Source organism: Pelmatolapia mariae, linkage group LG18 (genome assembly GCF_036321145.2).
Source record: "Pelmatolapia mariae isolate MD_Pm_ZW linkage group LG18, Pm_UMD_F_2, whole genome shotgun sequence".
In the NCBI taxonomy this organism is placed as follows: Eukaryota; Metazoa; Chordata; class Actinopteri; order Cichliformes; family Cichlidae; genus Pelmatolapia; species Pelmatolapia mariae.
In genome coordinates this window covers 21,397,501-21,411,465 of record NC_086243.1, presented here as the reverse complement: position 1 = coordinate 21,411,465, position 13,965 = coordinate 21,397,501, and the positions used below count along the sequence as shown (strand labels likewise).

General features: G+C 41.7%; 1 protein-coding gene and 1 pseudogene across 1 annotated transcript in view; both read left to right on the top strand.

Moving 5' to 3' along the window:
* Positions 1-425: 425 nt before the first annotated feature.
* On the top strand, positions 426-7,796 carry LOC134616140 (C-X-C chemokine receptor type 6-like; annotated as a pseudogene).
* Positions 7,797-13,610: 5,814 nt separating this feature from the next.
* The window catches only part of LOC134617450 (chemokine XC receptor 1-like), a 1,620-nt gene continuing 1,265 nt past the window's right edge, over positions 13,611-13,965 (top strand). Inside the window, exons 1-2 of the mRNA XM_063462695.1 lie at positions 13,611-13,671; positions 13,765-13,881. The gene's annotated coding sequence lies outside the window, so the exon portion shown is untranslated. The remainder of the gene's footprint in view (positions 13,672-13,764; positions 13,882-13,965) is intronic.

The window sequence follows — 13,965 nt, the reverse complement described above, 5'->3', positions numbered from 1 at the left end:
GCATTTTCACAACAGTAAAATTTAACGGAAGACTTGACAGTTGTTGTTTGGAGTAAGTTGCTGTGTCGGTTTTCTGAAATTTGGTACTTTATTAGTCCTTTTGGTTTGATATATGTGAAAGATCCACAACAGACCCAAATGCATTTTCATGCTTTTCAGCATACACTTTTATTTATGGCTGAAGCTTTTCAGCTCACCGTCGACCACATACCAACAACAACCACAACAGGACCTAGTTCTGTGTATTTATGCCGGTGAGGTGTGTGTGTTGATGCCGCTCACCTCCCCCGCAGCTGCACCACAGACGAAGCCCTGCCACAATATAATATACAAAATAGAACCACAATCAACAGTTTCTGTCATTTTAGAGAAAACTGCTCAATCATTGTGTTCAATTGTGTTTCATATTTACCAGAAAATTAAAAATGGCAAACTTCACATCCACTGACGACAAAGTGAGTGATCATGCTGTATACATTTGTTATACTAATGTTCCCACCATCACTGTTTCCTTTTTCATCTTGATCTTTATCCTCAGTATCATAGGCAACAGCCTCCTCTTATGTGTTCTTTTCATCTACGAGAACCTAAAAAATATCACAAATATTTTTATCTTGAACCTGGCCTGCTCTGATTTGATCTTCACCATCACATTTCTGTTCTGGGTTTTTGAGTATATGCACCACTGGATCATTGGGGACTTTGCAAATTCATGACTGCTGCATATCCTGTTGGTTTGTACAGCAGTGCCATTCTACTGACTGCCATGACAGTGGATCGTTTCATAACTGCTGCACAAGCTGAAGGTCAACCACGCTAAAAGGAAAAAATATGCAACTGATGCCTGTATATCTGCCTGGGTCATCAGCATCTCAGTGATGCTATGAAAGTAAAGGTTAAAAACTGGCATAGCTTAACTGTTGTATCAAATCTGATGACAAACTCGGACATTATTTCCAAGCACCACTGCTATTCTTCCTCCCATTTGCCGTCATTACTTTCTGCTATTCTGCCACCCTCAAGACGGTTTTGCAAGGCTTAGCAAAACCATCTTGAGGGTGGTGGTTTGCAAGGCTTAGCAATACCGTCTTGAGGGTGGCAGAGAGGTACAGGATTATAGCTGTGCTTTTATTGTCACATCACACGTTCTGGTACACTGGTACAGCACATATGAGTGAAATTCTTGTGTGCAAGCTTCACAAGCAACAGAGGTACGATACAATAAACATAAGAAACAACTGAATGTAAGAGCAGGAATGTCAGAATTTTAATAATAAATATATGTACAAATATAAGAATGTATGCACATTACTAGATATGTATACTAATTATATATATACATATAAAATAAAATAAAATATACAGAGGTCAGCAGTTGAATATTGTGCAAAAGAAATTGCATAGATGTACATGTGGAGTGCATAATGTCAAAGTTGCCTGATGGAAAAAGCTGTCTCTCAGTCTGCTGGTTCGGGACCGGATACTGCAGTACCTCCTGGCTGACGGAAATAGTTTGAACAGTTTATGGCTGGGGTGACTGGAGTCTTTGATGATCCTCCCTGCTTTCCTCAGGCACCGCTTCTTGTAGATGTCCTGGAGGGAGGGAAGCTCACCTCCAATTATCCGTTCAGAGTACCGCACCACTCTCTGGAGGGTGGTGCACCACTCTATTATTGCAGCCTTTTTTATTTGCTGGGGGCCATACCATATTTGGCTTTTAATCACCTCTTTCTATATACCCAAAGATTGTAAGGCACAGGAATACTTGCATATCACTTGCAATATTTGTGAAAAACTTACGTATTCTCATTGCTGGGTAAAACCTCTGATGTGTATGCTCTCGCAGAAGTTGTGAAAGCATCTGTTGAATCTTTTGCGCAGTGAAAATGTGTGCAGGAAGAACAGAAAGACAGACACCGGTCAGACTGTAGATTTCACTGCACAGAGATCTGCTGTTCAGTTGGAATTGCACAACCTTCCATTAAACGGCCACTTGTTAAATTAAACATTGATTCAGTATGTAAATACTTTCATACAATACACTTTGTATTTATTTAATGTCGCATCTTTTGCATAATCACTTGAAGTCATCCAAATCTATTTTTCACTTTTTGGTGTTTAATATATTTATTATTTTCCACAATGAAATACAAAAATACAAGGCATCAAATAAAAGTAAAAGAGGGGAGAAAAAATAAATAAATAAAAATAAAAACCCACCCTAATAAACAACACCCCTGTTCGCTGTCAAGTAATCAAAAGTTTAAAAGAAAATACTTACAATCAGTGCAAAATAACACCAGCCAAGGTATACAGAACAAGAAGGAAGAAAAAATAAGCAAACAAATATAATTAAAAATAGACAAATAAATAAATGTCATTCCTGAACCTGTTTAGATGGTTGGTCAAAAAATATCAAAAAGGGTTTCCAGACCTTATTAAATTTATTTACAGAGCCTCTCAAAACGAACCTAATTTTCTCTAATTTAAGATGAAATAATACATCCTTAACCCAATGCGAAACTGTGGGCGGGGCTGCGTCCTTCCACTTCAAAAGTATTAGACGTCTTGCCAGTAGTGTAGAGAAGGCAATAAGTCTTTGACCACCTGCTGGTAGTGCCAGACCATCGGAATTGACCCCAAATAAAAATAAAAGTGGATTAAGCGACACTCTTATCCCAAATATGCATGATAAAGCCCCACAGACATCCGTCCAGAACTTTTGTATTTTGGGACAGGACCAAAACATATGGATCAAGGTCACCTCTGCCAATTTACATCTTTCGCACGTTGGGTCAATCTGGGGATACATCTTTGCCAATTTTGATTTGCTAAGATGAACCCTGTGCACTATTTTAAACTGCAGAAGGCAATGTCTTGCACACATGGAGGACGAGTGAATATTACTTAAAACATTGCCCCAGTCTGCTTCAGTAATACAGATTTTAAGATCCTCTTCCCAGGATCGCTTAATTGCAGACACAGTAGGAGAACCCTAGTGCAAAATCAGAACAAGTAGTGATGATATGGCTTTTTTCCTAGCCGGGTTAAAACACATAATGTCATCCATTACATCATTAGGGGGTTCATTTGGGAACCCTGGGATAGAGCCTGAAAGAAAGTGTCGTATTTGTAGGTACCCAAAAAAATGAGAAGGGGGTAAGTTGTATTTATTAGCCAGCTGTTCAAATGAGGCAAACGTGCCGTCAATGAATAGTTCTTTTAAAGATCTCAGCCCTCGCCTCTGCCAGCCCTGAAATGTGGCATCAGACATTGAAGGGGAAAAAGCATAGTTGGAAGCTACCGGGCTCCCTAAGCAGATCTTCAGAAGATTAAAATGTTTTCTAAACTGAAAGCAAATCTGGATAGTATTATTTACTACAGGATTCTCAATTGTCAGGCTTTTGGGTAACGGGATAGATGCACCTACGACAGACGATAGCAAGAAAGAACCAGAAGAGAGCTTCTCCATTTCTACCCATACAGGTCCACTGCAATCGTGCTGATAGTGCAGCCAGTAGGTCAAACAGCGTAAATTGGAGGCCCAGTAATAATAACGGAAATTCGGTAGGGCCGGGCCCCCGTCTTGCTTTGACTTTTGCAGATGTGTTTTACGCAAACGTGGTTTCTTATTGTTCCAAAGGTATGATGTAATTACAGAGTCCAATTTCTTAAAAAAAGCGTTCGGAATGTATATAGGGAGGCTTTGAAACAGATAAAGAAATTTGGGTAATACAGACATTTTAACTACATTCACTCTCCCAACTAACGAGAGCGGAAGCAGCGACCATTTCGACAAGTCTTGTTGCATACTGAGGTGTAGCTTAGTAAAATTTTCTTTAAAGAGCTCACTGAAGTTTTTCGTCACAGTTATGCCTAGATAGACAAAGCTGTGTGTTGCAATCTTGAAGGGAACAGTAATGTTTGCTAATGTGGAAAGAGGCATATTTAGAGGCAGTAATTCACTCTTGTGTAGATTCAATTTATAGCCTGACACAAGCCCAAACGTATCAAAAAGTTCAAGAATGTAGGGAATTGTTACCTCAGCCTTGGATACAAACAGCAGGAGATCATCGGCATAGAGAGATAATTTATGCTCAGTTCCATACCGCGAAATGCCTTGGATGGCATGATTACTTCTTATAGCTATTGCCAACGGCTCAATAGCTAACACGAAAAGGGGGGGGCTGAGGGGGCAGCCCTGACGGGTTCCACGATGTAAGCGGAACGGTTTAGAATAATGGTTATTAGTAAGTACCATAGCTGAAGGACAGGCATAGAGTAATTTCACCCAGGATAAAAAGGAACTTCCAAACCCAAATCTTTGTAAGGTCTCAAATAGATATTCCCATTCTACTCTATCGAAAGCCTTCTCCGCATCCATGGAGAGAAGGCATTCGGAAGCAGCTTGACTGGGAGTGTACATTATATTGAGTAGTCTACGAATACTAAAAAAGGAGTGCCTGTTTTTAATAAAACCAGTCTGATCTGAAGAGATTAGGTTGGGTAAAACTTTTTCCAATCGGTTGGCCAAAACCTTCGCTAGTATTTTATAGTCTGAATTGAGGAGTGAAATCGGCCTGTAGGATCCACATTCCAAAGGGTTTTTATCTTTTTTGGGAAGTAGTGTTATACAAGCTTGGTTAAGGCTATCAGGCAAAACACCTTTGGCAAGAGAGTCAGTATATAACGTAGCTAACACAGGGGCTAGTTTCCCAGCAAAGGCGGCGTAAAACTCGGTCGGTAAGCCATCAGGGCCTGGTGATCGGCGAGACTGTAATGATTTTATTGCCGCTATGATCTCCTGCTGCTGCAGAGGTGCATCCAGGGTGGAAACCTCATCTGGGGACAATGTTGGAATCTTTAGGTCTCTAAAAAAATCAGAGAGGAAGTTCGAATCATTGGTATTATCGGAACTATACAACTTATAATAATAATGCTGAAAAGTATCATTTATCCCCTGTTGATCTGTAACAGTTCCACCATCTCGGGTTGCGACCCCATTAATAGTTTGCCTGGCTCTTGCACATTTCAACTGTCTTGCTAGAATCTCTCCCGCCTTATCTCCGTGCTCATAGGTATCACTGCGGTTCTTTAACAATAAATATTCTATAGAATGTGAGGCGAGCACATCATATTCTGCACCCAGTTTCAAGCGTTCTTTATATAATTTTGGTGAGGGGTTCCGAGAGTTCCTATTATACAAGTCTGCTATTTGCTTTTCCAAATCCTTTAGTTTAGAAGTAGAAGTGCGTTTCTTATTAGCTGTAAACGATATAACCTGGCCGCGAAGATAAGCCTTAAGAGCCTCCCAGACTGACGAGATAGAAATATCTGGAGTTAAATTAAATTCCAAAAAGTAGGTAATTTGATCCGAAATAAATTCTATAAAGTTTTCATCACTTAACAAAAGAGAGTTAAATCTCCACATCCGTTTAGGAGACTCCATACCGGATATATGCAGTGTCAATATTAAGGGCGCATGGTCAGATATTACAATAGGCTGATAGTCACACGACTTAACAAGAGAGGTTAGTTTGTTATCAGTAAAAAAATAGTCAATTCTACTGTAGGTTTGATGAGCATTTGAAAAAAAGGAATATTGTCTGTCTTGTGGGTGTAAAAAACGCCAAATGTCCGAGATGCCGTAGGTTGAAAAAAAGGACTGTAAATAAGAAGCTGACTTTGTTGTCGAGTATCCAGTTCTTACAGACGATCTATCCATCCCAGGGTCCAAGCACAAATTAAAGTCCCCACCCATAATAAGTAACTGGGAATTCAAACAAGGCAGGAGGCCGAGGACGCGTGAAAAAAAATTGGGGTCGTCACAGTTTGGGGCATATATATTTGCTAATGTAACATTAATATTAAAAATTGATCCAGTCACTATAATCACTGGATTCAGGCCAACCAACAGCAGGGGAGCTGAGGGAGGTGAGGATAGAGCTAACGAGTTAAATCTGTTTTTCAATAGATTCGACACCACAGTGTCTGCTCACACCCCCACAACCTCACCTGTAGTCAGCCTGGAATCCAGAGCCACACCACTGTGCCTGCCTCTCTCTTCACATAACACTGTTGCCTCCTGTGAGATTCCTGAGACCCCTCCCCCACCCATCACCTTCACTCAATACCAGGTGGAGATGCAAATGAGGAGACTGCACTCGGGCAAGTCTGCTGGACCAGACGGAGTGAGTCCCCGCATCCTCAAGGCCTGTGCCCCCCAGCTGAGTGGAGTCTTTCATAAACTGTTTATGCTGAGTCTGAGTCTGCAGAGGGTCCCAGTGCTGTGGAAGACATCATGCCTCGTCCCTATTCCAAAGACGCCACGTCCCAGTGGCCCCCAGGATTACAGGCCCGTGGCACTGACCTCCCACATCATGAAGACTCTTGAAAGGCTCATCCTGGACCAGCTGCGACCCATTGTCAAACCACATCTGGATCCCCTTCAATTTGCCTATCAGCCTCGTCTCGGAACAGAGGACGCCATCATCTACCTGCTTGATCGTGTCTACGCCCATCTGGACCAGCCGGCGAGCACTGTGAGGGTCATGTTTTTTGACTTTTCCAGTGCTTTCAACACCATCAGGCCGACCCTGCTGGGTGATAAGTTAGCAGCGATGCAGGTAGATGCTTCTCTGGTGACCTGGATTGTTGATTACCTGACAGGAAGACCACAATATGTACGTCTTCCACAGTGTGTGTCTGACAAGGTAATCAGCAACACAGGGGCACCACAGGGGACTGTCCTCTCCCCCTTCCTCTTCACCCTCTACACCACAGACTTCAGCCACTGCACAGAGACCTGCCATCTTCAGAAGTTTTCTGATGACTCTGCAGTGGTTGGATGCATCAGCAGGGATGATGAGACGGAGTACCGGGCTGTGGTCGACTCCTTTGTCACGTGGTGTGAGCAGAATCATCTGCAGCTCAACGTGGCAAAGACCAAAGAACTGATCATGGACTTCAGGAAGACAAGGAAACACTTGACCCCTGTTTCAATCCAGGGGGTCAGTGTTGACATTGTGGAGGATTATAAATACCTTGGAGTCCACATTGACAATAAACTGGACTGGGCTAAAAACACTAAAGCACTCTACAGGAAGGGCCAGAGTCGTCTCTATTTTTTGAGGCGACTGAGGTCCTTCAACATCTGCCACAAAATGCTGAGGATTTTCTACGAGTCTGTTGTGGCCAGTGCGATACTCTATGCTGTTGCATGCTGGGGGAGCAGGCTGAGGGTCGCAGATGCCAACAGACTCGATAAACTGATCCGTAAGGCCAGTAATGTTGTTGGGATGGAGCTGGACTCCCTCAAGGTGGTGTCGGAGAGGCGGATGCTGTCCAAAATAAAGACAATGTTGGATAACACCTCCCACCCACTCCATGACATGCTGGTCAGTCACAGGAGCACGTTCAGTGAGAGACTGAGAGTACCGAAAAGCACCACTGAACGTCACAGGAAATCATTCCTGCCTGTGGCCATCTCCCTGTATAATGCATCTGCTTAACATACTGGTTACTGCTACAACTACACGGTTCTTTTCCAGCTATTTATTAATGTGTGACTTATGTTTCTTTCCTGCTATTTATTATTGTGTGACTTATGTATATATATATAGATATATATATATTGTGCTATTCTTAGTTAGCGTGTTGTCTGTTTTGTTAATGTTGGTGTATAATGGAGCACTGTAACAAAGAAATAATTTCCCCCAGGGATCAATAAAGTATTCTGATTCTGATTCTGATAACATATCGTCCGTTTGAATCAGCTAGAGTCAAAGAAGGGGTAAAAGGAACCCTTTTATTTACCAATATTGCTACACCTCTTCCCTTCGCTGCAAAACGTGAGTGGAAGAGCTGCCCCACCCAACTACATTTTAAACGAGCACTATCTGACATTTTAAGATGGGTTTCCTGGATAAAGGCTATATCAGCACCCATATTTTTCAAGTGAGTGAGAACCTTCTTTCTTTTAATAGGATGGTTCAGGCCTTTAACATTCCAGGTCACTAAGTCAATAGAGGTAACCATTGAAAATATATCAAAACTTTTAGCTGGTTGCTCAAACAAGAAACACAAAACACTTGGTTCTTAACTTGGACAGTCGAACACAAAAACCCTCTCAGAAACCCCCTGAACCCCCAGGTGACACTAGCTGTCAGAACAAACAGCACACCTACCCAATCTAACTGAAAAACTTCCATAACTATCCTACCTAAAGCTCCTTAAGCCCGCATAGTGTAAAGGTCGGAATAAGACCCGCCAGGTGTACACTGGTGAAGTCCACCATTCAAAGTATATGCAAATAATTGCACTGTCACGCCAAAAAATAATAAAGAAAAAGAGATGAAGTCAAATGTCCGAAAATCAACATAGTAATCATGAATATGCCGTAACAGTCGTCCGAAGCAGTCCCGTGTTCCACACGCCTCAAAAAAGTTCAATCTTCCATGGAGTCTCGCACAAACCTTTCGGCCTCAGCCACAGAGCCAAATGTGAGGCGTACACCATCTGTTTTAACAATGCGTAGTCGCGCCGGGTATAGCAGTGACGGTTTCAGACCCATCTCGTACAAGCGTGACATCACCGACCTGTATTCTCTCCGCTGGCTCACCACCTCAGGGCTGTAGTCCTCGTAGACCCGGAATGGTTTATCCATATACTTTAGGTCGTTCCTCCTCCTAGCCTCCCGTATTAGCAGCTCCTTGTTTTGGTAGCGGTGAAAACAGATAATGACGGGCCGCGGTCTGCCTCCGGGGGCCGGTTTGGGGGCCGAAATACGGTGTGCACGATCCAGTTCGGGGGGAGAGGGGAAGATGTCTCTCCCAATAACGTCTTGCAATAACTGTGAGAAAAACTTAGAGGGTTGTGGACCCTCAATCCCTTCCTCTAGGCCGATAAGGCGGGCATTGCAACGTCTGTTTCTCGACTCCATGTCCGATAGCTTAGCCTTCAGCTTTTCATTGGCAGCCCGTAGTGTCTCACAGGTATCCTCCACTTTAGCAAGGCGCTGGTCAAGCGTTTCGGCGCTTTCCTCCAAAGATTGTAGGCGCTCACCATGGTTGTCCGAAGCCGAACGGTGCTCCGCTAGCAGTGCCGTTATGTCGACTTTGCTAACATTCGCGGGAACGCTAGCAGCCGCGCATTCGGTTGTTTTGCCATTCGACTTCGCAGGTTTAGGCGACATGACAGGGCATCAAATGTTCCGACGGCTTCACCAAACCACCAAGATATTTGTCTGAAAAGATAAGTTAGGCGGGCTCACTCAAATAACTAAAAGTTGCGGGAGCTAAGGGAAAGTGTGACTACCCCATGCTCGTCAAAACCGGAAGTCCCCTATTTTTCACTTTTTAATGCTTCAAGTCAAAGATTTGTACAGGTAAAGATGTGCATTTTAATGTTGCACTACTGTTCCTGGAGATAATAAAATGCTGTCAAAATCCTATGAAGCTGTTTTTATTTTTCTCTTCTCTTTGAAATCTGTGACATGTAACTTTAGGTTAGACTGAAAAATATTCCATTGTAATTGGTCACTGAGGAAAACTGAGTAATACCTAGAGTGAAATGGACTCCACACACAAGCATTTGTTGTCACAGGATCACAGCAGACTCATTTCATATTTCATACCATTTGACACGGCCAACTTAATTAAAATTGCATTTAATCTTCTGATTTTTATCGCTATACTTCTTTTTACATTTCATTTATTTATTTTTACAACTGTGTATATATTTGTACCAAATGCATTTATTTAATTTCAGACCACATCAGTGATGTGATCGTGACACCAGCTTCGGCTCCAGCCACTGAGGAGGACACCATATTTTTTTGAGGTCTCTGCAGACAAATATGAAGGCTGAACCACAGTAACATAATAATGCAAACACATGGCGGTGAAGATCGCTAAGGTGTTGTACAGTCCGAGATAATAAATCCCTCCAGAGGCCCACTCTCCAAAGATCCAGGCATGGAGTTCATTACAGGCTGCAAAAGTGAAGGTCAGAGTGAAGCAAAAGTTAGAAACTGTGAGCTGCAGAAGGAAGATATCTGATGTGATCTTCCAAGCTTGTTTCATCTGGAGGGCCAACATCAGGAAGCTGTTTCCAGGCAGGATGATGCAGAAAATGTCAATGATGACAGCAACAGCATAGTGAAGTGCGGATTTATGAACGTCAAGGTCAGTCCTGCTGCTTTCAGTCTCATTATAGAGTATATGATCATAATTGTCACTGCTCAAGGCCACGATTTACTTGTTCTGATCTTGTCAGGAAATTCCAGTTGATTAATTGAAGGATCTAATATTCATTAGTTAAAGTTTCATAAATCAAGTTATTCAAACATTCCTGGTTTAGTTTAATCTGTAAATAACAAGATTTGCAATTTTAAGACTAATCACAGCATAAGATACAAAAAAGACGAATAAACAAAGTAAAACTACACCTGCTAAACATTAGCATAGTTTATATGATTAGCACTGCTCTTGTTGGTGACAGATCAGCTGGCTCGAGTATCTCAGAAATGTTTTTTTGTCTTCTGGAATTAAAACAAACATTATTTAGATTTTACACAAGTGAATAACAATCAACAGCAAAGTGTTTGGCAGCTTTTAATGACGGAGATTAACTTTTGTTAATGCCGGGTGCAACAAGAATATTGTGAAGTGGTTCAAGCTTGTAAATACATGAAAGTATCTTAAATAGTCACGTTTTACAGTGATGCCAGATTTCTTGTATTTTATATAGATACTAAGATCACAGTAAATTTAGGGGGATTTGAAGTAACACGTTCCTGCAACAGCATTCCTGGGATAAGGAAAATAAGGAGTTTGAGAATTTAGTTTGACAACAACAGTGATGTGTAATTTGTTGTGTTTCATCAAGTTTTTTTCATATTTCTAACAGTGGTGATCTACTTCCTGATTGAACTGCTCTATTTTAATGCTCTAGAGAAATAAACATGAACTTAAGATCCCTGTACCTGTAAATAATAACTGTTATGCATACATATACATATATAATTTTTATAAACAAATGATTTGTTATGATACCACTCTGGCTATAGTTAGGAACCAATAAATTTGGATGTTATGTTTTCTAAGTCAAGCAGTGACCACAGATATTTTCTGAAGGATGTTTTGGTTCCATAATGTTTTTCATTTTAATACTACCTTCAGAAACGAGAATCTCTGGTTTGTGAGATCTGACTTTTTTTTTCCTGAAGCCACAGGAGGAAGCAGACGCAGAGAGTGACAGAAATGTGATAAAACACAAGGTACACAAAACAAATCACTGGCAACATAAAATGGCAAGTACAGAATGCAGAGAGGCAACCTTGATGCACAAAAATAAACACAGGGGGCAAGACTGACTGCACAGGAAGGCACGGACAACACAGGGGAGCATGATTGCAGAAATAAGAGTGCAAAAGCAACCTAAAAAATAGATAACCAAACTAAAACCTGACATTACAAAGAATAGGCGTAGATGAATTACAGCTATAATAAGAACCAAAACCTGGAACACAATCTTAATGTTAGAATATTAAAGAAACCAGAATCAGAGTCTTGGTGAAAAAAGGGGTGAGTGTAAAAGCGACGCTCTTGAATTACCGGTCAATCTCTCGTCCCTACGCTCACCTATGGTCATGAGCTTTGGGTAGTGACTGAAGCCAAGTCAAGTCAAGAAAGCCTTTATTTGTCACATGCAAGTTGCCCTACAGCGAAATGGGCAACTTTTCTGAGAACAGAAAACAAAAAAACTCCTCTGCACAAAGAGCACATAAATGTCCACATCACAACATCATGAAGCACGTGACAAGCAACAGGGGTGGGTAAGGGGTGAGAAGCCGATGCAGACACAGCCATCCTGCCCTGCAGCTATTTTTCCAGTGCTAGGCCCAGACCCGCCGTCCGACTCAGCCTCGGACATAAGCGTACGAGGGCGTTTGGAACGAAGAGTCTAAACACAGTTTGTTATCAGGGGAGAAATAGTTTCTTATGTTCAGCTCCAGCCTTGAGACCACAGCTGGCGCCGATATGGTAGCCGCATGAAATAATGGTGGTGTTCTTGCTATAGTGTGAACCATGGCATGTCAATTTTACAGTCGATCTAATGTCCATCACTGGTTCCTCACCATTCCTGTTGGAGAGCAAGCTTCTCCAAGATGTCATCCGTGCTCCGTCTAATGAGCCCATTCTGAGAAGCCACAGCTCGCTCCATCATTCCAATCAACATAGCAGGCAGCCTTGTGGGGATTTGAACAGCTGTTTCCGCTTTCTTTATTCTTCGATAAGCCAGGGCCAAGCCAGCGCCAATCAGCAAGAACCCTGTTATCATGGTTCCAAAAAGGTAGATGTCTTCAATGGGCTCTCCTGAACTCAGGCTTCTCGTCAAGAAAAGGGTGTCAATTGCATTCAGGGACAAGATGATCAAATCCATAATTCCTCTTTTAGGTTTTAGAGAATAGACTGTGAGACTCTTCCAGGGTAGAGGGAGAGGATTAGACAAGACTAGACAGAGACATGAGAAAGCCAAGCAGGAAAGATAAGGGAAGGGAGAGGGAGAAAGTGCGACTGCCTTCGTCAAGAGCCAGAGAAGATCACTGAAGACTGAAAGAACAAGATCGCCGATACAAGTGGTGGAGATGAGCTTTCTCCAAAGGATGGCTGGCCTCTCCCTTAGAGATAGGGTGAGGAGTTTGGCCAAGGGGAAAGGGCTAATCCTCCACATCGAAAGGATCCGGTTGAGGTGGTTCGGGCCCACCAAATGGAGACTCCGGGGCAGACCCAGGAAATGCTGGAGAGACTGTATCTCTCGGCTGATCTGTGAACACCTTGGTGTTCCCCTGAGAAGACAGAGGAGATGTCTAGGGAGAGGGAGGTCTGGCCTTCTGTGCTTTGGCTGCTGTCCCTGCAACCCAGCTCCAGAGAAGTGGAAGAAAATGGATGTATGGATGGTTTTAGCTGCCAAAAATGTCACAGTAACTCAAATATCCAGGCTCTATAACAATACCATATTTCTTGTGTCACATGCAGATGACAAGAACTGGTGGGGTCACAGTGTTGTCCTACAAGTACTGCAAAGGTATAACAGAAAAAAACAGATCAAGAGTGTTAAGCTTCTTTTTAACAACAGTGATGTGTAACATGTTTTGTTTCATCAGCTTATCTGCGTACTGATCAAGAGCCTTTTCCTGTTGTTTGAGTTTACCAATTTTAGTATGTTCATCTACTTTTTATGCTCTACAAAGAATTAGAGATATCATACATTTACATCATTTTGATTATCTGTGTTTGTTTTATATGTATTTATATTGTGTCTACATTTTTTTCCAGCAAGAAATAGTTTCTTCCCAACAGTACTAGGGTTTCTGCTTCTTTTCTCATTTTGGATCAGCAGTATCCTCATGCTTTAAAAAAAACACAAAACAGAACAAAAGTTTTTTTTAGTCTGTTTTAATTAGACAGCTAAAACAAATAAAATTAAATAAACATATGTTTTATTGTTCATTTTCAGTGTATAGAAAAAGGAAGAGGTTGCTCACGTCATGATGTGGTTTTTGGTAGGGCGGCACTCTAGCTCAAGAACACGACAAACTTTAAGATATCTCAGGAACATCACAGGTTTTTCACCACAGTGCAATTCAGCAGAAGACCTGAGTTTGAGGTAAGTTCAGAGAAATGCAACATGGATGTAGGCAGTTATTTGCCAGGTTTAAAGTTGTTGACATTTTCTTTTCATGATGTGGTTTTTGTTAAGGCAGAATCTCTGAATTAATGTGAAACAAAAGGAGGAACTATTAGTTTTCAAAAGAACACCCTACAACTTTTACACAGCAGTAAAATTCAGCTGAAGACTTGACAGTTGATGTTAGTGGTAAGTTGCTGTTTTTTTTCTGAAATTTGGTACTTTAATCCCTTTGGTTTTATCTGTTATACAAAAACTAGAAACAAAATCAAC